Raw genomic sequence first — 26509 nt, forward strand, 5'->3', positions numbered from 1 at the left:
ACTCACAAACGGTGTAGGAGCAAAAGGTGCCCGACTCCTTGGAACAGTTGGAAAGGCTGTTGAAACCCATAGGTTCTCCCTGTCCATCAAGCGTTGAAGATACTCAGAATCTGAGATGGCCATGTTGAATGTTGCGGCCTCAATGACTTTGCAGCCTGAAGAAGAGAAAGATTTCCTTTCAAGGCGCTCTGGGCACAAGAGGCAAGCTTCTGTGCATTATACACCACACATATCTGAGACAGAGTTGGAGGACACTGATCCAATGCTAAAATGCCTCAGGAGGAGCTACAGATAAAAACACTTGTGTACATCCTCTAGCGCGGAGGGGAGGGTTGTAGTGATTGTAACAAGACCAGCCAGGTGGAACTCATAGAATATGAGTTCCCTGATTCAGGCTGTTAATCTGGTCCAATGACAGAGCCCTGATGAAAGATATAAACAGGACTATCAGATATTTTCTGAAGAAGGGTCTAGGCCCGAAACGTCAGTTTTCCTGCTCCTCTGACAGTGGTTGGCCTGCTGTGTTCATCCAGCTCTACACCTTGTTATCTTATCTTCTATCAGATATCCTGTTCACACTGAGAGTGGCACTGAGGAAGCTGGATCAGTGTGAATGGCTCTCCACTTGTAAATAAAGGGTGACTTGCTGACAGGATACTGCCCTCTGTGGAGTTATTTCAATGGCCATTTGAAAGGTCAAAAAATCAAACTTTTTTTTATAAATTGTATTTGGAATATGAGCATCACTGGAAAATGTTTTGTCCATTCTTCATTGCCGTGAACAGGTGATTGTGCATCTGAATTTCCAGTATACGTTTAGATTAGATTAGATTAGATTCCCTACAGTGTGGAAGCAGGCCCTTCGGCCCAACAAGTCCACACCGCCCCTTAGAGCATCCCACGCAGGGTCATCCTCATCCCCCGAGAACCCACACACCCCTGAACGCTATGGGCAATTTAGCATGGCCTATCCACCTAGCCTGCACATCTTTGGACTGTGGGAGGAAACTGGAGCACCCGGAGGAAACCCACGCAGACACGGGGAGAATGTGCAAACTCCACACAGACAGTTACACAAGGCTGGAATCGTACCCTGGTCCCTGACGCTGTGAGGCTGCAGTGCTAACCACTGAGCCACCGTTCTGACAAATGAGATGTGCCGACTAAAATGCAATGCTGATGACCCTTCACGATTAAGTAAGTGTAGGGCTTAATTTCACTGGTACCACTAAATTAAATAATTGACCTTCGTCCAGTTCTCTGAAGTATTCGGAAAAACATCAATAAGTTTTCATGAGCAGTGTTTAATCTAACTTTGGAAATTGTGAGACAGGAAAACATTCACAAATTTCTGTGGAAAACTTGAACAGACATCAATTCACAACTGACAACATTGTAACTTCAAGAGTAAGTACCTGACTTCAAAATAACATTCCAGGAATAGTCGAACTGCTCAACCTCTGTGCACAAAAATCAAGATGAAAGCAATGTCTCAGAGAATAATGTGTGTTTGTGGATATGGTTTTGTGTTTCTTTAATTGAGATTTCTAATATTAAAGCATATTACCTCAGATGTTAGAAATCTGAAATAAAGTCAGAATGTGCTGGAGAAAGTCAGCAAGTCTGGTAACATCTGTGAAGAGAGAACCAGAGTTAATGTTTTCAGTCTGATATGACTTCTCCAGATCAAAAGGAGAGTCATATTGGACTCAAACCATCAACTGTTCTACTGTCCTCAAATGCTTACAGAGCTGCTGAGTTTCTCCAGCAATTTCTGCTTTTATTTCCATCATTCATCTTTGTACAGTTTGGATTTGTTTCTTGTGGTAAAACATTACTGAACATATCTTCATATTCCTTTTCAAAGTATTTCCTGGAATATCGTTTTTTTTGTACAAAGGTTTCTTTCAACATAATTATGCGGAAACATAACCTCGTGACATATTAATGCAGTTGAATTCTCTATTTTGAAGTTGTAAAACTCATTAAATAATCTAATCTTCTGAATGCACCCGCTGTTAACCAACACCTATAACTATCTAGGATTTCATGGGAAAATCTTTTTGAACTTTTCTGCTATAACAGCAGACACAAATAGAATGGTTCTCTGTCTGTTTGGACTGAAGCCCAGTTAAAGCTATGCACTGTTTCTCTGACAGGATGATGTGGTCTCTTATCCAAAACAAAAAATCTGAGTCTCGGCTAGAGTGCAGAGGCACTTCAGTGGGAAGAGAATAAATAAAATTGATGTAGTGGTTGGTGAAAATTTGAAGTCCTCACATCCCTTCAGAAGCCTGAAACGAGTTTTATTTCCAGATGAAACTTGTCTTCTTTCTTAGTTTGCACAGGCTTTTGTTTCGTTGGGAAAGCAAACAGCAGGGGTATTTCAGAGGAGGTGTGGGAGCACAGACAACCGCAAAGAACTCTGATTCAGTTCTGAATTTTAATTTATTCCTGGGTAAGTTTGTTTTTGGGGAGGACTGTTTACTGCACGGTTGGTTTTTCTGTTATGTTCGCATTGTCATGTCAAATCAACTGGTGTCTTTGCATACAATGTTGTATTCTATCAGTTAATACATCATGCATGCCATAGACAAAAGAAAATTTCCTCCCTGAGAAAGTTGGTTATAATTTTAGAGCATTCGTAATCCAAAATTCTTTCTGTAGTATGAGATAACACGGTGTGAAGCTGGATGAACACAGCAGGCCAAGCAGCTTCAGAGGAGCATAAAAGTTTGATGTTTCGGGTCGAGGCCTCTCACCCTATCTTCTCCTTTATCCATCTTCTATCCTCCTCCCCCTGTCTACCTATTTATTTCAGAATTCCCTTCCCCTCCCCCATTTCTGAAGAAGCGTCTCGACCTGAAACGTCAAACTTTCCTGCTCCTCTGATGCTGCTTGGCCTGCTGTGTTCATCCAGCTTCACACCATGTTATCTCAGATTCTCCAGCATCGGCAGTTCCTACTATTTACTTTCTGTAGTGTGTTTGTTTTGTGACAGAACATTGGTTATTTCCAGTTATTAATTCCCCCTTAGAGTTGGTGGGCTGGGGGCAGGAGGGGGCATCCGTACATTTCCATTGCATTGTATATGGTAACTTGTAATATTGGGAGAATCTTCTGGTAGTGGTGAGGTTGTTAATTGGAGCGATGTCATCCTGCAAATTTCTCCAGGCTGTCCAGGAAGGGCACAAGGTCCTGTTTCCCAGGGACAGCAGCAGGAGGTCATCCCATCAGACGCAGGCCCAGGCTGAGTTAGCAGTGCTTGTCAGCACCAGCTTGGCATACAAAAGTACCAAGGTCCCAAACTGAAAAAGGAAGAATGATCTGCTGCAATTGACACACATGTATAATGTGTAATCATTGGAAAGTGACACTTGAAAGAAAATCAAATTGTGTAATGTGCGAGTGCAGAGAGCTGTCAGACATGAATTTGTGTTTCAAGCATAGGCATTAGGTGGAATTTGCAGGCTGAATGTGTGGTAGTCAGTTCATGCTGTGAATTTTGTATAAAATACATGGCAGTGTGGGTATCAAACAATAATTGGAGAGGGATCTAGAACTCGTAGACATGCATACCTATAAAGTATTTATGAATGCTTTTTTTATTCACTTGTGGAGTGTGGGTGTTACAGGCTGGTAAGAATTTATTGCCTATTCTTAGTTGCCCTTAAGAATGTGGTGTTGAGCTGTTTTCTGAACCTCCGCAGCTCTGTGCTACGGGTTGACTCACAAAGTCCTTAGCAAGGGAGTTCCAGAATTTTGACCAAGTGACAGTGAAGGAATGATAATATATTTCCAATATATTGGGATTGCCTGTCTGCTGAAGAAAAGGGTTCATAACTGGAGTACAAGACTGGAGGAGAGCCAAATGATTTAAGGATCCTAGCCCACTTTGAAGAGGAGGCCATTGAATGCGCTGGTGGGCACAGGACTGTGCATGTGGCAATAGAGAGACCTGAATCTGACAGTAACACAGTGAGGATGCCTCCAGTCGCTATTGGAGCACGAATAACTGGACATCCTTTACGAATGTTCAATCTATGCGCATTAACACTTACAAATGTGTTCCCATGCAGTGGTGTGCTAATAATAATTTTAAAGATCTGGCATACGAAGAATTCCTCATACTCACAATCAGCTATGTTACATTATTTGCATTGTGTGCTGACATGTGTACAAATTGATGAATGGACTCAAGGATGGAACCTGTTCACAACCTGGAAACTGCCTGTATCATTGCCTAATGTCTGAAATCTTATCGAGAAAAGGAACTGTGTATAGAAATTAACTCATTCTTTTTGTTTTTGTATCAATGCCAAATTACAAATGCCTGAATCATCCAATGGAGTTAGTGTCTGGGCTTGTATGTGTCAAGGGCCTACAATGTTTTCCCCTACTGGTACCCAAGCTGGCGGGAATGTGTAGTGTTATGCAGAAGTAATGTCCTGGTCCTGCTAGCGTAGACACTACAATGTTGCCTGAGCAGCAGATTTAGCATAAGTGAGATGTGCAATATTTCAAATTGGCATGTACATAGTAGCACAGTATTAGCAATGTCATGGCATTAATGTAAATTTAAACATAACGTGAAATACCCATCGAAGCAAAAGCATAACACAATGAAGCCAGAATGCATGTGCCCACAAGAGAAGGTCAGGCTCCCAGCCAACAGAGAATGATAACCCATTGTGGTGGTGTGATGCCTCACTTGAGCTGGAGGCTGGTACTGACGAGGTTATCACTAGTCTGTCTACAACACCATTAATGTGATACCTGCCATGTCCATTCCCTCCCAGCAGCATCATCTTCACCTTCTTCCTGTCAGAGGAGGTATCTGGCACCTTTAACCTCAGAAAATTCTTCCTCGCTTAGCTGAGTGAAGTTGCATCGGCTACAGCAGACCACAAAAATCCTGCGCAATCTTTCAGGTGGGTGCTAAACTACTCCACCTGAACAGCCCCAGCGGTGGAACCTCATCTTTAGCAGTCCAATAGCTTGTACATTTTTGCCTTTATCAAGGTATTGGAGAGGGAGGAGTTGACATCAGGTGATTTATGGCCTGGAGTGGCGGTAATCAATGTTGTATATTGACCTTGTATTGTGGAAACATCCCTCCCCCTCCAGGCTTCACATTCAAGTCAATTACTTATTCTCTTTGTTGTACGCAATCCTTGGTCTGGTATCTTGCAAACGTTGCTCCTGATGTGGTCTCCTCTATATTGGGGAGACCAAATGTAGACTTGGGGACTGGTTCACGGAGCACCTGTGATCTGCAAGCACCAACCAACCCGATCTTCTGATTGCCATCCATTTTAATTCCCCCTCCCACTCCCCTGGCGATATGTCCATCCTTGGCTTCCTCTACTGTCAGAGTGAGGCCAAATGTAAACTGAAGGAACAACACCTGATATTTCACCTTGGAAGCTTACACCCTAATGCCTTAACACTGATGTCACCAGCTTCAAGATCCCTCCATCCCCAGGCTTATCCCATGTCCAGTCCTTTCCCTCCTGGCCTGATCTGACCCACTCACCTATCCACTCTACCTTCCCCGTGTACCAAACTCAATAACCCCCTTACCTGAATCCACTTATCACCATCTCTCCTGCCCTTACGCCAGCTCCACACCCACACCTCTATTTATTTCTGGGCTCCCCTCCCAAGTCTTGATGAAGGATTTCAGCCTGAAATGTTGACTTACCTGCTCCTTGGATACTGTCACACCTGCTGTGCTTGTCTAGCCTCACACCTTATCCATGGGTTCTCCTGACATTGTTGTTGCTTGAATTGGGAAAATCAGTCCTCGCATGTAGACATCAGGGAAAATGTCAAATCCTCTTATGTAAATGTAAAAGGCCTAACAACTGCTTCAGGTGTGATTAGGAAAATCTTCTCTTATCTTTCCTTTGTTCTTGGATGGATGACTTGATTCTCACTTGCCATTTTAAGATTTTTTTGTATTCATCATGAGTCAAAATAAATAAACACGGTGCATTAAGATGCTACAGACTTAGAACAACTTTATAAGAATAAGAATAAATAGCCATTTTAAAAAGAAATGGAAGGAGAATGAATATTCTATTGCAGGTTTATTGGCAGGGATGAGTCAAATACAACACAGGATTGAACTTCTTGAAGAAAATAAATCCTTAAGATACAAAATTACTTCAAAATTAAACATTGAGCAAGTTGACACATTATTGTGCTCGATGGGTCTAATAATGAATGACATCACAAAGCAAAAATAACAACTAAAATATACTTTTGATTAAATTTTAAAAGGTTTTGATGACTACTGTTACGATGGGGAATTGTCCCTACCCCTCTGGTCGTTAAACCAAAACTCAAGAGCCAACCTGTTATGATGGGAGTAGAGGCTCCCTTCTAATAATTACCCCTGAAACTTCCAGGGAGTTTGCCTTTTCTCTCATAATCTATTAAATGAGTGATAAAAGAAAGAAAATCCACGATCTTCACTTCTCAAGTAACAAGAAACAATTTAGTTATTTAAGCCATTAATGAGCAAATACATAAAATCACTAGCAATTACAAAATTACTCAGAGGGAGGTGATGGCAGAATTATTGCTGAACTGTTAATCTAGAGGCACAGGGAATGTTCTGGGGGACCCAGGTTTGAATCCCACCATGGCAGATGGTGGAATTTGACTTCAGTAAAATATCTGGAATTAAGAGTCTAATGATGACCACAAACCCATTGTTGGGGAAAAACCCATCTAGTTCACCAATTTCCCTTAGGGAAGGAAACTGCCTTCCTTACCTGGTCTGGCCAACATGTGACTTCAGACCTACAGCAATGTGGACGACTCTTAACTGCCCCCTGGGCAATAAAAGCTGCCTAGCCAGAAATGCCCTCATCCTGCAAATGAATAAAAAAGAACTAACAAGCCCACAATTCCCTCCTTAGACTACTAACTATCCGCCTAACTGGTCCAAATTCTACTGGAATGCTGTTTAAGTGAAGACAAATCGCACTGATATAAACCCAATTAGTAAGAAGCAATAAATTATAACTTAATATCTCCATGTTCACATAGACTGTCTTCTGCACTATTCTGTCATCTCTGGCCTCTTCACAAACACGTTTCTTCCGTTAATTCTACTGCAGAGATATTTTATCTCTATAATTTCTTTAATGAGGACTTTGAACTGAAATACTGTGGTACCTTTGATTAATTAGACAGGCTTCCTCTGAGAGCTGAATGGTGCTAATTCTGGCAGGTGGCAGTTGACTCTGTCTTTCGGATGGTAGTTAGCTCTCTCTGATTTTCCAAATGCCCTCGTCTTATATACCCATAATGACATAATCAAATTCTTATAATATGATTGGTTTTAGGTTGTCAACGCCATCAGATTTAAATTCAATTGGCTGTCTGTATCTGCGTGCTTCATTTAAATTAGTTGGCCAAATTCCAACTTGTTGTTTTGGGGAAAAAACGCTGCTTGGCTGCTCTATACAAAATTCTTCCTTTCGGACACTTTCTGTGCACTTGCATTTACAAACTTCCAAGCACAGACAAAGCAGAAGCTCTTAAAAGGACCACAGTACTCTTTCACCCCACCCCTGCAATCATTTTTACCAACATATTCTAACTGCCTGCCTTCTAATTCATGAATACTCTACCCAATTTTATAACACTACTTGAATCTGAAAACAAATAAAATTCTTGAGTAAGTAACATTTAACAGAAGAATTCAGCTTCCATTTGTGGAAAGCTAATTTTGAAATCAGAATTTATAAGGGCCAGAATTGTTGAAAGAGTTGCCCATGAGTCTTTGTCAGATTTCTTATTACTCAAGGGGGATTTGGCTTTGGTAAAATCGATACAAGTTGTCCTGGAAGCAGAAACCAGAATGACCCACGAGAAAGATCTTGAGTAGAAAAGAACAAGCTTACCTTAAACGAGCAAAGACCCGATTCACTTTATAAGATACAAACATTATAAAGAGCATGTGATAAACCTAACACAGGTTGCAAGCCCGACAGCAGATGCTAAAAGTCGGTGTCAGCACTATGGAAGAACTGAAACCCAACATCCAGCCATGACAAAAGAATGCTACAGCTGTAATTTTGGAGATAACTCCTAGGATACGTACACTCTTAGGACACATTTTCAAAACAGCGAAAACCTAAAAGGTTACTCTTACAAAGAGATTAATATGGTTGGCCCACTTCCATTAAAAAAAGCCCCCTGCATTAGATGAGATGCACTCCTTGGAGAATCAACAATTTTAAGCAAAAGTAGTGATTCAACCCACTTAGCTTCCACAGAGCCTATTTATGTCAATAGTCACTCTGTTAAGTATAAGTCTGAAACAGGAACAAATGTCTCCAGTCTGTCAGATCAGTTAACATGGCTGAAGAAATCAAGGGTATAACCTTCAAGGATTAAAGTACGTGATCCAGGTGGAACCGCATCTAAGGGTGAAAGGTATGTTTTGGGTAACATTGCAACGCAAACGGCCTGAGGGAGTTGAAAATGCGAATGTTCACAATCAATACTTCTTACTTTTGAGCCTGCTGTACATTTTAGCTCCAAAATCTTTGTAGTAACAGGACTGGTTTCAGGAAAACAAATGGTTCACAAACAAACTGTCATTGGGCAACCAGTAAAAGCTTTTATTGGGCTCCTCAGATTCCTATCCAAACAAGAAAGGTAATGTATGAAAATACCTACGTTGACATAAGAGAATTGTTTGATACAGTTAACAGGAAGGACATTACAGACTTTACAGGACTGCTGGAAATGTTCTCTGTTTCTACTGTCACTGAAATACATTGTAATCCTTTTCCCTTAAGGTAGAATTGTCAGTGCCAAAGATGAGCAAGCAGCAACCCTACAGTAATATGACTGAGGATGTGAACTGTATAGAGGACCAGACTGAGATTAATTTGAACAAAGTGGAGATGAGCTACATGTGACTCCATGATTCAGTATATGGTCAAAAAGAGGACATTGTTCAGAAGAAGCAATCAGGATACTGCAATAAAGATTGCACCTGTTCAAATTAGACAACAATTATTTGGAGTAGCAATCTAGAATAAAGTGTTACAATCAGCTGCAGCGGGATCACGGCTCCCCGCTTTTTATACCCCTCTTAGTCATTTGCAACAAATATCATTATTTTTCCCCCTTTTTATCATGTAGCTACCATACTTCAATTAATGTATTTTACCAGACTAAAAATGAAGAACAATTAATTCTAAGGAGTGGATTTTTGAGTGGAAAGTAAGTTTTAAGATTGGTAAAAAAAAACACAAAAGACAAGTAATGAGGTTATGAAGAAGATGAAGTGAGGAGGGGTATTATTGTAGACTGGAAGGTAAAGGCAGTTGTAGTCTACAGTTTTTACAGAGTCTTTGAGCTGCAAGAATGGAAACTGAGTACCAGCTGCTTAGCTGTTGTCCTCTTCGCTCAGGGGCAGTGAAGCTTATAGGTGTCCTTGATGTCTTAGCCAATGGAAACTTTTCAAATTGGCTTTCTTCACCAGTGCTGGTTTACTGAGATTGAGATTTTAGTAGAGAGAGGGGGAGAGGAGCTTTCCTTACGCATGTTGTTCAGTCCATGTTGCTTTCTCTCTCTTTGTTGCTCAAAGCAAACTACAAAAATATGATTTGCTTGTTCATTTCAAAGTCAAACCCAACTGCCTTTTCCAAACTGAACAATCAGATAACTTTCCATCTCCAGCATTTGAAGTTATAACATGAGTAAAACAAGTAGCATGTCTTAAACAAGCTTTGTTGAAGTTTATCTTCTTTCACTCTTCAAAACAATCAGCAATAACAAAGTCAAGGAAAAACAACAGCTGTCACATATTTGTGGAGCTGAAACAGACAGAGTGTGCATAAACAGAGTGTAAACTTAACATGGGAGCAGCTGTTTCAACATCCACAGACAGCTGGCCATGGTTGATGCCTTTGAGAGTCAAACCAGCAAATGTAAACCAAAGTCCAGGAGACTGGATTTTCAGATGTCTGGCACATCACCATGAAACTTAGTGATAGCGGATGAAATGTCAGTGAAACATGTCTAATGAAGCACCAGAATACCTTATATAGATCGCTTTGACAGAGTGGATACAGTTCTTCTAAATGAAGATGGGAGAGAATTTTGGCAAGAATTTCCAAATTGTTCAAAAGTTTAGGCAAACTGCATCCAGTTTTTGAACAGTGAAAATTGGGGAAATTTAGCAGATACTACATTTCCCTAATTTATAATTTACATTGCCTCTATATGGTATTGGTGTGTTACAGGTCTCAGACAGTCTGAGTTACTGTGACAACATGCATACAATATAATGAGAATGCATATGTTAATGACATGTTAAGATTATGTCACACTGACAAGAGCAGACATATGCTGGAAAGACTCTGAAAATTGAGAATGGAATAATCCGAAGTAAAATGCTGAGTCAAAGAGATCTGTATTACATATTACACTACAACAGACACTTCAGTTTGCTGGAACTTCCAAACATCATTCTTAGGTGAGGCAGAGACCTAGATGCAGCTTTAAGAGCAGAAATAACACAGTATAAGAGAGCATTCTCTTATCATCGTAGGATTGAATCTTGAGGTCTAAACCACATGGCAGTGCAACTCATGAGGAACTGAGGAACTTGGGATTATGTCAGTAGAGACAGATGAAACTAAATGCATTTTTACGTGCACTTTGTAGTCTGGGGCTTTGGATAGCGATGGGTACAATTACCTAACTGACCAGCAATCTTGCTGTTCTCACCAAGAATAGGAATTGACAGGGTCATAATCAAAGTATTTGATTGTGTTGTGAACACAACTTCTGTAGTCACCAAGTTCCATGGGACTCAAACCCAAAGCTTTGAACTCAGAAGCATGGATGCTATCAACTGTGCTAAACATCTTCTTATGCATATAACTGATTGCATTTTGCACCAGAAAGTTGGGAGACAGATTGACCTTTGTTTCAAGGGCTGCAATGTCCCCCTTCAGTGGTCAAAAACACTCTCGACCGCATCTCTTGCGTTTCCTGCTACGTCAGCCCTCACAACCCCTCCCCGCAATAAAAACAAAGACAGAACTCCCCTTGTCCTCATGCATCATCCACTAACCTCTGGATTCAATGCATCATTCTCCACCACGTTCGCCATCTGCAATCTGACCCCACAATGAAGGATGTATTTCCCTCCCCACCCTTTATCTGCCTTCTGTAGGGACTGCTTTCTCTACGACTCCTTTGTCTGCTCCACACTCTGCACTAGCCCAAACACCCCCGGCACCTTTCCCTGCAACTGCAGGAAGTGCTACACCTGCCCCTGCATCTACCCCGTCACCCCCACCCCAGGCCCCAAGAAAACCTTCCACACCAGACAGATGTTCAGCAGCACATTTGCTAATGTGCTCAATTGCCTTGGCAGCTCCTGACGTGGCCTCCTCTACATTAGTGAGACCAAGCGGAGGCTCGGAGACTGCTTTGTAGAGACCTGTGCTCAATTCAAGACAAACGGCAACACCTTCCAGTTCGAAACCATTTCAATGCCCCCCCCCCCTCCCTGGGTAACATGTCTACCCTGGGCCTCCTCCAATATCACAATGACACCACCCAGAAACCAGAGGAACAGCACCTTATATTCTGCCTTGGGATCCTACAACCCAGTGGTCTCAACGTGGACTTTACTAACTTCAAAATATCCCCACCCCCTCATCCCATGACCAACCCTCCCCCTCATCCCCGCCTCCTTGACCTGCCTGTCTTCTCACTCGCCTATCCGCTCCTCCCACCTCACTGACCAATCCCACCACTGCTTATCTGCACTCACCTATCATCGTACCACCTACCTTCCCCAGGCCCAAACTCCCCCGTCTATTTATTTCAGAGCCTCCTTCCCCCTCCCCTATTTCTGAAGAAGGGTCCCGACCAGAAATGTCAGCTTTCCTGCTCCTCTGATGCTGCTGAGCCTGCTGTGTTCGTCCAGCTCTACACTGCATTCTCTCTTACTCCGGCATCAGCAACTGTTACTATATCTGAGACAGATTGCCAGATGTTTGTTCCTTTTTGACCTTTTATTTGTCTTTCTTTCTTGAGCTTTCATTTTGTGTGGAGCATCAATTAAACAATTTGAAATGAAAACAGAACACCTCAGCTGGTCTGGTGACATCTGTGGAGAGTGAAACAGAGTTAGCATTTCTAGTCTAATGCCTCTTCTTTGGAAGCGAAGAATTGAGTGTTTAATTGAATGCCATGTTTCAACATGGTTTGAAACCAATGTGTCATCAATGTCACACTTGGTTTGGCTGCATATCTAATTTCATCCCTTGTGTACAGCCTTTTCTCTCTTTTGCACCTCTCTGGTTTTCGTTCTTTCTCCCTCCCAAAGACATTTTCACATTGTAGAACTGGTGTATAGCATCTTTATCTACCTGATTATTTTAATGTTCCTTTCGGTTACACCCAGATATGGAGTTATGTTTGTTTAATTATTCAGAATTCCAGTGCTGCTCTAATATCTAAATTAAATTGTTTCTGGTCATTTTCTTCATGACAGGAATTTTCAGCCTTTGAACTAAACAGCTCTGCCTGAATCTGTAATTGTGTCTGGCTAATTTTTAAAAAATTCTTACCAGTTGTTTTATGACTACTGTTTCCTCTGTTTCAATGAATTATCAATGTTGAAATTGCTACAAAATTTGCTTTCAGTGACAGTACTTAACATTGTCGAAACAGAATTCTATTCATATTTGAGCTGCATTAAAGGAATATCAAACTTCAGGACAAAGTGACGAACTTGGATTTGTTTTAATAGCTGAATTTCTATCTGATGCAGCTTGACAGGAGAAATTATGAAAACTGACACGTGGCAACCTTTAGAGTGAGCAGTAGTTTGTATGAATAGCTGCTTTGATCTGGAATATCATATTACATTGCATTGTATTTTGAAGGCTTCCAAATTTGGTTACCATTTTGTTTGATGCTTAACACAAGCTGGGCAAGTAATTGCAGCCATCTGTCAGAAAACGGAACATGCCAAAAACATTTAGTTAAGTCCAGGCATTTAGCAAGTGCAGCCATTCAGCAACTTCAGGCAGTATTTGTGAAGAGAACAGAGAAAATGAGGTGTGGGTCTTCATCAAAACTGGTCACCTGACTGTCAACTTATTTTCAGATCATAACCCTTGAAAGAGTAGCGACATTTTGACATCACCGACGGTAAATGTTGAAACGAGGATGCTTGTAATGGGAATACAATTACAAAACACTCCCACCTTGTCATTGCTGTTTAAAAATAATTTTCAGGCTGCTTCACTAAACCTAAATTTTATTCCTCCATCTTTCTTTAGCACTTTGCTAAGCTGACTGATTTAGTTGTCATCGTGATCTGTGACCATGAAAAAAATTTGGACCAGAAATAGCTTTAAAAGGCATCACAGGCATAAATATGGATGAAAAACAATTGATTACTTGGTCAGGCCATTTAGGTCATCAGAGGGAAAGAGAAAAATGATTGGGATGGATAATTGTTCTGTGAAAAGACTGGACAGTTGTGAATTCCTTTTGGTGTGGGGTTTGGTTTGCAATCAGATATTTTCTGATCTTTAAATTGATCCCTGGTTCTGGATGCTGACTTATTTTGGGAATGTGAAATGAAGAGGCAGTAGACAGATGTTTCAGGGCAAAAAAAATCTCTGCGTTTATTTAAAAATACAAAAGGTAAGCATAATACAAGGAAATAGTCAATTCATTGAATAAGGAAATTGATACAATTAATTATACAGAGAACTCGAATTACCCGATTTACTAGATTAACACTGTTAGAACATTATCTTACTGACATACACAGAAAACAACAGTTTTAGTTACAGAACTTTAATCAGAATTCCTGCCCTGGGGTCCCAATGCATTGTGACCACCTGCCGTCCCGCCGCCCGCACCCACCACCCCCCACCCCCCGTCCCCCCGCTAGCTAGGTGGAACTTTGAGGTCTCAAGGGTTTAAGCTCACAACTCAAAACATGGTTTTGAAGTGCGTCTGTTTGCTGAAACTCTTGCTGCTGTCGTTGTTGGTTTGGAACAGGCCAGTATCTGGAAGCTCTTGTTCAGATAGCGCTTGGTTGGCTTCTGCCCTCTCGAATGCCCTCTGTTCCGATGGTGCTCATGGCTCGTCTTCCCAATTAAGCTTCTTTTGGGTCTTGTTTCAGAAGCTGCTTTTTATGAGTGGAAGCCTGGGGGTGATGCTGTTCCTGCAGAAGATTGTTGTTGATAGAGGCCTCACGCATCAGGTGAGACTGGGACTGGCAGTTATATCTTGATTTTCTCTCCTGTAATTAATTGGTTTTGTGATGGTTGGAGTATGTGTGAATAGGTTTTAATCAAGATTGGATGTCCAGTGTCTCTGTAGGCTCCATACTGTCTGCATCAAGGTGTTAAAGATGTCTCAGGTTAGGGTCTGTTGGTTTCACCTGATTATTCTTTTAGAGTGAATGTGTAAATCGGGAATCCAGTCTGAACAATAGTCCCAGACAGCGCTCTCCATTCTGCTGGTTGTATTGTGTTTTCCCACAGAACTGAGTCCAGCTGTAACGGATAACATAGTATGGAGCTGGAGAAACACAGCAGGTCAGGCAGCATCAGAGGATACTTCGGGACCCTTAAAAGGGTCCTGATGCGAAACGTCAGCTTTCCTGCTTCTCTGATGCTGCCTGGCCTGCTGTGTTCCTCCAGCTCCACGCCGTGTTATCTCTGACTCCAGCATCTGCAGTTCTTACAATCTCTCATCCAGTTGTCCCTTTTCTATTTTCAATGCTTTGGAGAGTCCAGGGTTTTGTCCCGTGTGTTAGATAGGGAATTTTTCCTTGATCCTACCTATGTCATTCAGGAGATAGCTAGCACTTTGCAGATAGAAATCTTTGTTCTTTGCGAGTCTTCAAAGGGGGGGGGGCTTCAAAACATCTGACACTTCCCCAAGAAATCAGGAAGAAGCAGGCTGCAGGTGTGGGAGTTCTGTCGAGCTCAGGGAAAATTTGTGTGTCTAGGTCAAATATGGGGCCTTTTGAGGCATACCAGTCTCGTCATGTTCTTTATGTTTGTAATGATACACAGATTGAAGCTGAACAAATTTTGATAGATGACTTCCAAGGTAGATGGTGTTCTGAGGATGTTATTCTTTATGGACTAAAGTAGTTTAGATGTTGGGTAGAATTTTCTGTTTCCAGAATGACATGCTTGGAGGACTGTTATTTAATTAGAAGCGATAATGGAATACCTAATCCTCGCTCACCTACCTGCCTTCTCCAGCGCTGGCTGGGAAGGCTCCTGGTCAACTTTCCCACCTTGCCACCAATAGAGCCCCTTAAATGGCCAATTAATGACAATGTGGGGGCCTTACCTGGCCACTGCTATAATTATTGTGATTGCAGGTGGGCATGTTGCCATTTGGGTACAGAATTGCTGCTGTCCTTCACGAAGCTTGTCATCTTGGTTGGGCGGTCCCTCGATCAAAGGCAATCAGTACCTGTTCAAGAGGCTAGACATCAGGAAGGGGGGAGCTTGGTTAGAGCCATCCACATTCCCTTGCTTCTGACCCCCATTCCCCCTGAGCCCAATTGAAGAATCCAACCCACATCTCCATCCCATGTCTTTGACCTGTGCCATGAGTCCTCTGAGACCATCAGATTCCAGGGAGGAGCAGGGGTGCTTTTCCAGCAGCACCCATAGCATCCTTCCTGCTACTCCTGAATGCAAGAGCCACTCTGATTGGCCAGCAGCTCTTATTAGGTGGGACTTGTGCCCTCATATCTTGATTCCAGGAGGACGATTCACATATGTTGGCATATCTTCCCGAAGCAGTTTGGGACTGTGACAGGCTCTCCAAGTGGCACTAAAAGACCCAGTGCTACAATCTTATTTTGCCCATTATGCCCAACTTGAAGCAGCTTCGGAGGGATTTAAGGAGCATTGACACTTATGCCATGACATCAGATATCTAGCCATAAAAATATTTTATGAACCTGCCTCCATCACTCTCTGTGGAAGAGAACTCCAAAGACTCATGATAATTTGAGAAAAGAAAATATCTCTTCAACTCTGTCTTAAATAGGAGGCCCTTACTTTTTAAACGCTGTCTTTAAGGGGAACATTTTTCTGCATCCATTCTGTCAAGTCCCCTCAGGATCTTATAAGTTTCGATAAGGTTACCTCTGATCCTTGTAAGTGAATAGAGGCCAGGAATGTCTAAACTTTTCTCATAAGATAACCCTTTTTTTCTGTGATTTCATACTCAGATCCAAAAGCCCCTTCATCTGAGTCATTTATAAAGATTGATTTTTTTAGCACACTAGTTGCCATATGTTGCCAGCCCAGAAATGGCCTTTTAATTTCTGCCTTTTGCTTCCTACTAACCAACTAATCCTCTACCTGGGCCAGTATGTTATCCCTATATCATTCACTGCTATTTTGCATGGTAACGTTTGATGTCACACATTGTCAAATGTCTTCTAGATATCTAAGGACAGGACATCGACTGGTTTCCCTTTATCTATATTGTTTGTTACTTCCTGAAAGAACAAATTAGTCAAATATGATTTCCTTTTCACAGAACTGTGTTGACTTTGCTTGGCAGCATTAAGATTTTCTACATGTCCTGACTAACAGAATCCAGCATTTCCATATGACACCTACATTCCATTGCCATTAAATCTGTTTTGTACTACCATCCCTTTAGTCATGTTAAGCCATTTCAACCTTACCCACCCATTACAGATCTTACTTTTAGCACTACCTTCCCTTCCCCTTTCCAGCATTTTCACTTGCTTAAAACTTGTTTCTATCTGTAACATTTTCTGGTTCTGTCAGAGGATCACAGAACGAAAATATACATAAATATGTGAACAGATGGGGTGAGTAAGTTATGCCTGTAAAGGAGTAAATGATGGGAGAAACAAATCAGCAAGGCAGTAGTGTGGGTAAGAGTATAGTTTAGGTAACAGGGTAGGGTAGGACAACAAGTCAGGAAGGGGTAAGGTGGTTGAGGTAAGCCAGTAAGTGTTAGGGTAGTTAAAGTAAGTTAGTAAAGGGTAGGGTGGGTGGAGGAGTAGCTTGTGTCATGACTCATTCGGGAAGAATATGCTCATGATCGAGCCCCAGTGTTCCACAACCTGCAACAAATGTGTAGAACCCAATTAAACCATTTAAAGATGATCTGTTTGCCTGATGGATGACTATTCAGGTCCAAGATAGTTTACACCAGCTTTCAGCATTAATTGGAAAGTATCTCTAATTATTGTAAATAAACTTATTCTTTAACAAATGGCAAATTAGTTAACTAATTACTGCAATGAAATTTTAGCTATACCTTTTAAAACCACATATACACAGATGTTCATTCGCAGACAGAGTCAGTGGCTTGACACAAATATTATAAATTGAAAAGCATAAACATCAATGTTTTTGGGTAATTATCCAGGTAAGCAGGTTGAAACTGTCCAGTGCCCCGGCTCTACTCAGAGTCAGAGACGTTTAGAGTCCCCTAGGCCTGGGGAATTGTACATCTAAAGGTCAAACTTCCTGGGCAAGTAAGGAATCTTTGTGCTGGTACTTCTGAGGATCTTGTAGCACACCTTCTGGAGTCCTGAAAGTGGGTCACTGGACCTGAAACATTAACTCTGCTTTCTCTCGATAGGTGCTGAGTTTTTCCAGTAATTTCTGTTTTTGTTCTGTCATCTGGTCTCCCACTAACCAGAGGCCATAGCATCTGGACCATCATTTCTAATGTTTGTTGTGTAAATAAGTGAGAAGCAGTAGCTCTTTGACTCTACATCTCAGAAAAAAAAACTTCATTTTAAATTTCATTCTAATTGAAATGTAGAAAGGATTTGTAGGTATGTAGTACATGCGATGAGATTCTCTTATTGAAATAATCCTGCATCTAGTGGAATATCCTAAACTGCTGAGATGTGTATTTTAACTTATATGACATGAAACATCTGTTTTTAATGTTTGTGCTTTTTGACATGGTCAATCTACATTTTTTGGAGACTTTAAATATCTTTTTGCTATTTTAAGGGTGCTTGGCTACTCACCTCAGTCTGCAGTCTTTTATTAAAACAACACAGAACACACCCAAAGTCAGTGGGGAGAAAAAATTAAGTAAAGATGTTAAAATTTAACAGATTTTACTGATTATTTCTACCTTGTGATGGTATAAGCTGCACATAAAGAGCTGGTAATTATTGCAAATAAAATGCCTTGTAACTGCTGCCTGTGTAGTAGTGCTTGCTCAACACTTTGCATCACATATTTTCATTTAACTTCTTGCTGGAATATTTAGCACTATAGTGCTACACTACACCCAGCTGAAAAATGTTGACTGCTGTCATAAGAGTTTCCATAATTGAAAGTTATTCATTTTGTTGGTGATTTGATCCAGAATGGTAGGTTGTATCTTTTTTTAATTCACTTCCACTGTATTCGTTTATGAGTTGTAATTTTGTACTGCAAGAATCTTCAAATGGTGTTATAGCTCACAGGAATGAATGAGAACTTATTTTATCCTCCCTGATCAGGATTCTGAAAACATTTCTTAAGGAAAGAATTAATTCTTGTCGCAAGCCAATCTTCATTGCTGTTTACACAGAGAAAATTATTTTTGTTACAATTGAATCAAAGGTGTATGTGCAGCGGAGATGTTTCAAGATGTCTGTAATGTACCTAAGCATATTTGATACAATTCAAGAAATTGTTGCATTTTGCTGACAGGATAAGCAACTGCCTTTTCTAAGACTGACAGATATTTACAAAATTCTAGAATGGATGTTTTAAAATGAGCATCTGGGAATTTTTAATTACGACTGACTAACCTCCCAGTGTGAAATGGAAACTGATGCAAATTCACAAAGTGTGGAAACTGTGATCCAAGAGTGGATGGGTCTCTCTGGATTGGCTGGTGGGTTGTCTTGCTGGGATCCTTATGATTAAGCTGGAGGAGGGCAGGAGGGAATGGGTAGATAGAACTGCATAATTGCAGCAGGAGCGTTTTGGAGCTTAGGGAAGCGTTTCTATCTACAAAAACAATGACAAACTTGCTGGTACTGGCCTGATGAAAGTCCTGATTGCAGCTTTGCCTAATTGATAACTTTATTCTTCAGACAACATAATGAACCTTGTCAGTATCTTTCCTGTTTTCAAGGTGTTTCTGGTAGAGGCCACAAGACTACAGCAGACCAGGACAGACATTTTAAATTTCAATCCAAAAATCCTTGATTTGATATGATAAAAAACAATGGCCAGCATTATCATGAACAATTTCAGTTATTCATATATACACTACTGTTCTCATTCCTCAGCAGTTTGCTATTTCCATCAGACTGTGCATAATCTTTGGACACATAGTCCTTAACTTGTGTTGATCTCTTAACTGTGTGCATGCTTGTTATTGTCGTTGGCTGTTGACAATGACTTTTCATTTGAATGGTGCTGTTTCACCAGTGAGTGTTGTCTCTGTCTCATTTGTCATTGCTTTGGAAGTTATTATTGGTAGTTCTATTTTTGCAATTGGCTTGCTGTGGACCTCTGGCTCTGATATTAGATGTCTGTTCTGTGTAGCTGCTATGTTTACCTTTTTCTAGTGAACTACCTGCAGCTTAGAAACAGCATTTCTGGTTGGCCACAATTGCCTGCAGTTATGATCTTATCTCCAGCTGATCACTTCCACCACATACAATTGAGGTGACAACTGTTCCATGAAGGCCCCTTGTTGCTCCTTGGGCTGATTTTGTTGAGATTGTTCAATGCTTGCATCCTGATGGCTTTCTAACTCTTAAATCCAGCAATATTTCAGTAGTCTTGATGAAATGTTGGCTTTCTGCCATTTCCCTTGATTTTATTTTCACTCACACCATTACTACTTCCTACTTCAGTAGCTTTTTGCAGTTGGAAGAGTGTTTTGAGTGCAGTGTGATATCAGTCTTTGCACTGAACTACTTTCTATGACTTCAGTTGGTGTGTTTTGCCACTTAAGGATTGCCTTGTAAATACTTCTTTGGAATTTGCTTGAATTCTTTATGATTCCTTTGGCGATTTTTGTTGCCACCTTAGCATTTCCATTTGACTGGGGATGATGTGTAGATGATGTGTGGTTTTGAGTTTCCTAGTATTTCATGAAATGATTGAAGACTTTGCTTGTAAACTGAGGGCCATTGTTACTCCTGACAAAATCAGCAACATGGGCTTTTAGTCATTCAACAATCTCAATGGTTGACATTGAAGTCACTTGGTCCACCTCCGAATCATTAGAGTAGTAGTTTACTGTGACAAAATAATCAATACCTACAAGTATGAAGAGATTTACTCCCAGCTTGGTCCATGTTCTGTCTGGGAAGTTGTGTGTTATGCCAGCTGTCTAGTTTATTACTCATTATAAGCAATGAACTGGTTGATGTCGTCCTCAATTTTGGTGCTCATGCTTGGCCGTTGGAGCACATCCTCAACTTTCCTCAAACTTAATTAAATTCCTTCGTGGCTTGAATGGTTGAGCTTTAGCATTTCTCCTCTCAAATATTTGGGATAATTACATTATTTCCTTTGTACTATATGCCACGTTGAGCTGTGGTTCATCTCTTTATGCCCAATGCTTTCTTATAGCAATACGTACGTTCTTGATGCTCTCTGTCCATTCTTTTCTGACGACTATTTACAACAGTTAGGGATCTGCACTTTGTTGGATAGCGTGTTTTATTTGAGCAAGATGCCTGTCTGTTATCCCCTGTATCTCTGCTTGGTTGATGACTTCCAGAGTTTTGAAACAGTCTCTTCTCAGCAATGATAAAAGTGCAGTCCCTTGTTCTAAGCTGCTGAACAAATCCATAGATATTGCATAATTCTGTCATTATTCATGAAATAATTCCCAGTTTTGCCTCATGTCTTTGGTAATTTGAACAGGGGCTGGGGAAATGAGGAAAAACTGCAGCTATTTTCTCGAAAGCAACAGTTACAAGGTGATCGCTTTTAAAAAAAATATAATGGCAACTTCCAGCTCTACAGCTGGGCATTTTATTTCAGCTCTGAAAACTTTTTTGTGAGGTGTCATTTCTGTTGAATTTAATAGAGGGTTTCTTGCTGTGAGGCCTATCAGGTTTTCTGACTTACCAAACTTATCTCAGTAACTACCTCCCTGTTCCTGTGGTGCCCCTTACGTCTGATTCCAGCCCTGGTCTATCACTGGTATTTTGCAGCAACTCTCATCTGGGATATCCTCCAGAATGGACTGGCATCCCTGGTGCCAGTACCATTTTTAAAGGCCATGTGTAACCAGAGAAGTGTTGCTAGTCTGGAGCTGCTCTGCAATGTTCCTGCCATTTGCCCCAGACATGGTGGAGGAGGGGAAATTGGCAGCCCCTCTTTGTTCGCAGGGGCCTGGATGGGGTGATACAGCAGCAGGATATTCTCTTCCATCAGGACTAGCAGAGGAGGCCACAACATCAGATTGTCCCAGTCTGGTACAAGGTTGTCTCCTATGTCAGTACATTTTCAGTAGTTTGGACAAATGTGCAGTTCTGGAGGAAGACGGTCAATTACCTTCTCCATTCTACCAGCATAAACGTCACCATATTCTCTCTGATACCTCATACTCACTCTGTCTCTGCTACTGAACCCACCTCCTACCAAGACTCTAACACTCTCACAATTGCCTGCAACACCTTCCCTCACTTGCTGTCATTCACACGGAACTCCCGCATTCCCTCTACGCTGCCTTCTCACTCACTTAGGACACCTTCACACCTTTGTCAAAAACTCAACTGCTGTGCCACTGATTTTTAACTCCCATTCTACCTATTGCACACTTATTCCAGGATGAAAGCAGTCCACAACTGGACAGAAAGAGTCAAGACTGGTGGTGTATTTGTCAGACATTCAACTTCTGACTTCTCATGTGGTGAGCCCCTGATTCTGACTGCCTGGACTGGCTCACTGACCATGTCTAAGGCCCTGGATTGATTTCGGAGACTGCCTTTGATTTACTGAGTCAGAACATCCTGACCGTAGGTTATCTCCCTTGACTCGACTCAGAACCGTTAACAACTGTGTGTCAGTGTTAAACAGCATGGCAATACAGCAGTATGTGAACCCGGCATCTCTGGCTGAGGGGCAATGTGCAAAACAGGCAAAATAAGCAATCCCGGTAAGTTCTAAGTGAGTGAGGGCTATAGCAGCAAACTAAAGACCCAGAGATGAAATTTGTTTCAGTCCATGATCTGGCTGTCTATCCCTGAGCACACTCTGTCCTTGCTGCGGCATTACAGTGAGAATTGACTGTGTAGCCAGAGATGCAAAATTGAAGTACAGAGGCCTCTTTTAGTTGGCTCAGAGATGTGAGATGAAGGTTCCTATGGCTGACACGTATAAGATGCCAATGTCCATGGATGTGGGGTGTGTGTGATCAGTACATCTGGAGTGCGCCCAGTGATTTTGATACGTGGTATCCAACATGGAGATCCTTCAGAGCAAGCAGTGAGCTGAAGCCTCCAAGTATCTGCTCTAACTTCCAGGCTGAGAATGCTTACGTCTGGTTTGCTTGTGGAGGTTACTAGGATAGAAAGCTGCATATTGATGAGGTGATGAGGCTGCAGTTAATCAGGTCAATAACGAACAATACACCCCCTTAATAGGTAGCTCACTGCTGCCCAGTAAGAATTTCACTACAACACCTGGGACATTTTTATGAGATGCAGCAAGTTGTTAGATAGACAATAGACAATAGGTGTAGGAGTAGGCCATTTGGCCCCCTGAGCCAGCACCATTATGATCATGGCTGATCATCCACAGTCAGTATCCCGTTCCTGCCTTATCCCCATAACCATTGATTCCACTATCTTTAAGAGCTCTATCCATCTCTTTCTTGAAAGTATCCAGAGAGTTGGCCTCCACTGCCTGTGAAGATACTCCATGTTGGATTTCTCACACGATTTTGCTATAAACCTCATCATTCGGGTCTCTATAAGACTCTTCCCCTAGTTTTGTGTGTCCAAAAAACGTATCAGTGTGTTCAATGTGAGGACTTTATTAAAGTGAAGCTTAAGATGTCTGCCCACACGATGTGTGTGTCATGGTCATGTGCCTACAACAGACTTGGTCAAACATTTGTTCACGATTGCATTTCAATCCAAACAAATTAGGCAGTGAACTGAAACTTGAGTTTAGTTGTTCAGGATTTACCCCCAAACATGGTGTTTTACTTGTCTTAAGCTTACCAACATCTCCTCCAAATGAAACTATATTTGTTACTGACATGTATTTGCACATTCATCGCTGGGAGAGTCTAACCCAGAAGAAGCTCTGAAGTTCTGTTTGATTATTAAAACTGTTATACAAGACTTCAAAATATTTCTGCACTGAACATGCATAATTAGGATTTCTCCTCCATTATAGTAATACTTAGACTGTACCTTGGCACCTGAGTGACGTCACATCTGGCCAAATCCCTAGGTCCAGATGAATTGTATCCAAAATAAAAACCAAAGGGTTTTTGAGGAAGAGTCACTGGACCCGAAACGTTAACTCTGTTTTCTCCTTCACAGATGCTTCCGGACCTGCTGAGCTTTTCCAAAAACTTTGTTTTTGTTCCTGAATTATATCTCAGGCTGCTGGGAGATAACGGATAACATTACACTGGTACTGATCCAAAATTTCAACTTGCCTCTGGCTACAGGAAAGGTACCAGAGTTCTGGGGCCAGCCAATACGGTTTCACTTTACAAGAAGGAAGATAGAGATATGGATATATCAGTGAACAAAGCCTGGTGAGTGTTACATCCTTGGTAGGGAAACCAAATTAACCTCCATTTAGGGAGGCAAGGTTTGGCCAGGGATAGTCAGCATGGCTTTGTCAGAGGGAGGTCATGCCTAAAAAAATCTGGTGGAATTTTTTTGAGGAGTAACCAAGTCTTTAGATGATGCCAAGGCAGTTGATATTGTGTATATGGATTACAGCAAGATCTTTGACAAGGTCCCACATGGAATTTGATAAATAAGGGAAAGGGACCCAGAATAACATGGCAAGTTGGATCCAAAATTGGCCTAATAATAGGAGGTGGATGATAGTGGCAGGGGATATGGGAAGGATGTGATTGCACTGGATGGGATGCAAAGAGATTCACAGAATTTTGCCTGGGTTGGAGCAGTTCAGCTATGAAGAGAGGTTGGATAAGCTTGGGTCATTTTCTTGAGAGCAGTTTTGGTAGGGGTTGACCTGATCGGTGGGTCTAAGATTATAGGGCGCAGAAAGAATGAATAGAAAGCAGCTGATCCCCTTTGTCAAAGAGCCATTAACAAAATGAATAATTTTAAACTAAAAGGCAGGAGATTTAGAGAGAACTTGAAGAAAAACAATTTCACCCAGAGGTTGGGCGGTTCTGAAATGTATTGCCTGGGAGGGTGGTTAAGGTATGAAACCTGCCAATCTTTAAAAAGTATTTGGATGAGCACTTGAAGTATCATGACATTCAAGACCATGAACTTTGTACAAGAAAGTGGAGCAAGTGTAGGTAGGAGTATATTTTTGGTGGTACAGGCTCAATGGGCCCTCTTCTGTACAGTATGATCCTGATTCTATGCTTTTGCTAAGATTCCCTGAGGACTGATGACGAGTTTGAAGTCCACACTGCTACCTTTAGATCAATAATATATGGGTAATTCCAACACTAGGCCCTGAATGTCTGCCTTCCGTGGTCCGGCTTCTCATCATCTCCCCATTATCGATCAATCAGACACACAACACAGAAACAAGAATTCTTACTTTTGGCAACAGTGCAAGCCGTTATTTGTGAATTTAAGCATATATTGTGGAACTAACGTTTCAAATAAAATTAAAATGAGCTGGAAACATTTAGCTGTATCTGGTGAGAAAGGAGCACAGGGTTAAAGCTAAATAAAAACCAGAAGAACTGCAGATGCTGTAAATCAGGAGTCACACTGGACTCAAAACATTAACTCAATTTCTCTCTCCACAGATGCTGCCAGACCTCCTGAGGTTTTCCAGCAACTTTGTTTTTGTACAGGGTTAACACAAGATTTATCTTCAGCATTTTTAGCCAAACTAGTAATTTTTTGCAATCTCCCAGATCTAAGCAGGGTCATTTAATAAGAAAATTAGATAATTTTTCCCTTGTGTCAACAAAGTAGGCTTGGGTTTGTATGTAAGTCATAAATAATTTAGAGAAAGTTTGTTAAAGATCGTAAGTTGAATTTTTTGTCAGTTGGACAACTCTTCATAAAAATTCAGTTTAAAAGGGACTTTCTCCCATGGACTGCCTACTCCCATGACCATATACAAAGAATAATCAACAAAATGAAAGCAAAATACTGCAGATGCTTAATATCTGAAATAAAAACAGATAATGCTAGAGATAGTTAGCAGGTCTGGCACCATTTGTGGAGAGAGAAATAGAGTTAATATCTTGAGTTCAATATGACTCCTCTTCAGAACAGAATCAAAGAAATTGATGGGAGTATGAAAGTGCAGTTATAAGAGACTGATGGGAGAGTTTTCTTCAGGAATATACACAGAAGGTGTGTGTTAGTGGGACGTGAGTGAAGCGGGAGCTAAGAAGTTACTGGGGGTGGTCTTACCTAATAATCAAGGTCGTGGGAGATGGCAAGTTTGAGGGTTACGAAAGCTTACATAGAGAAGGAGGCTTGGTGAGAACAGAAATGGACTGAGCTCAGGTATGAGACGGCAAAAGGAGCAGGAAAAATAATATCTTGGCTGTTGTAACATTATCAGTTTGGATTAACTCATAACCATGGAGCTTTCACACTCTTGTTGAATTAGTCAATCATATACCTGCATATATCTTATGTTCTAGAGGGTCTTGAGATGCAGGGATAATGTTCCTACCTCAGGGCCAGAAATTTGGATTCAAATCCCACCTGTCCTGGAGTTGTGTCAAAATAGATTTATGAAAATAACTGTATCTTATGGCCTTAAATATTGTGCTTAGAACATAGAACATAGAACATAGAAAAGAACAGCACAGTACAGGCCCTTCGGCCCACGATGTTGTGCCGTGGAATAATCCTAATCCAAAAATAAAATAACCTAACCTACATTCCCCTCAATTCATTGCTGTCCATGTCCATGTCCAGCAGTCGCTTAAATGCCACTAGTGACTCCGCTTCCACGACTACCACTGGTAAACTATTCCATGCGCTCACAACTCTCTGGGTGAAGAATCTCCCTCTGACGTCTCCTCTATACCTTCCTCCTAACACCTTAAAACTATGACCCCTCGTGGCAGTCAATCCTGCCCTGGGGAAAAGTCTCTGGCTATCGACTCTATCCATGCCGCTCATTATCTTGTACATCTCGATCAGGTCACCTCTCTTCCTCCTTCTCTCCAGAGAAAAAAGTCCGAGCTCAGTCAACCTTTCCTCGTAAGACAAGCCCTCCAGTCCGGGCAGCATCCTGGTAAATCTCCTTTGCACCCTCTCCAAAGCCTCCACATCTTTCCAGGCGACCAG

At 41.4% G+C, this 26509-nt stretch overlaps 1 protein-coding gene across 1 annotated transcript in view; it reads left to right on the forward strand.

The window, feature by feature from the left end:
• Positions 1 to 2410: 2410 nt before the first annotated feature.
• Positions 2411 to 26509, forward strand: part of LOC125459436 (protein inscuteable homolog) — a 410574-nt gene continuing 386475 nt past the window's right edge. Inside the window, exon 1 of the mRNA XM_059651868.1 lies at positions 2411 to 2458. The gene's annotated coding sequence lies outside the window, so the exon portion shown is untranslated. The remainder of the gene's footprint in view (positions 2459 to 26509) is intronic.

The sequence above is a fragment of the Stegostoma tigrinum genome, chromosome 17 (assembly GCF_030684315.1).
Source record: "Stegostoma tigrinum isolate sSteTig4 chromosome 17, sSteTig4.hap1, whole genome shotgun sequence".
In the NCBI taxonomy this organism is placed as follows: Eukaryota; Metazoa; Chordata; class Chondrichthyes; order Orectolobiformes; family Stegostomatidae; genus Stegostoma; species Stegostoma tigrinum.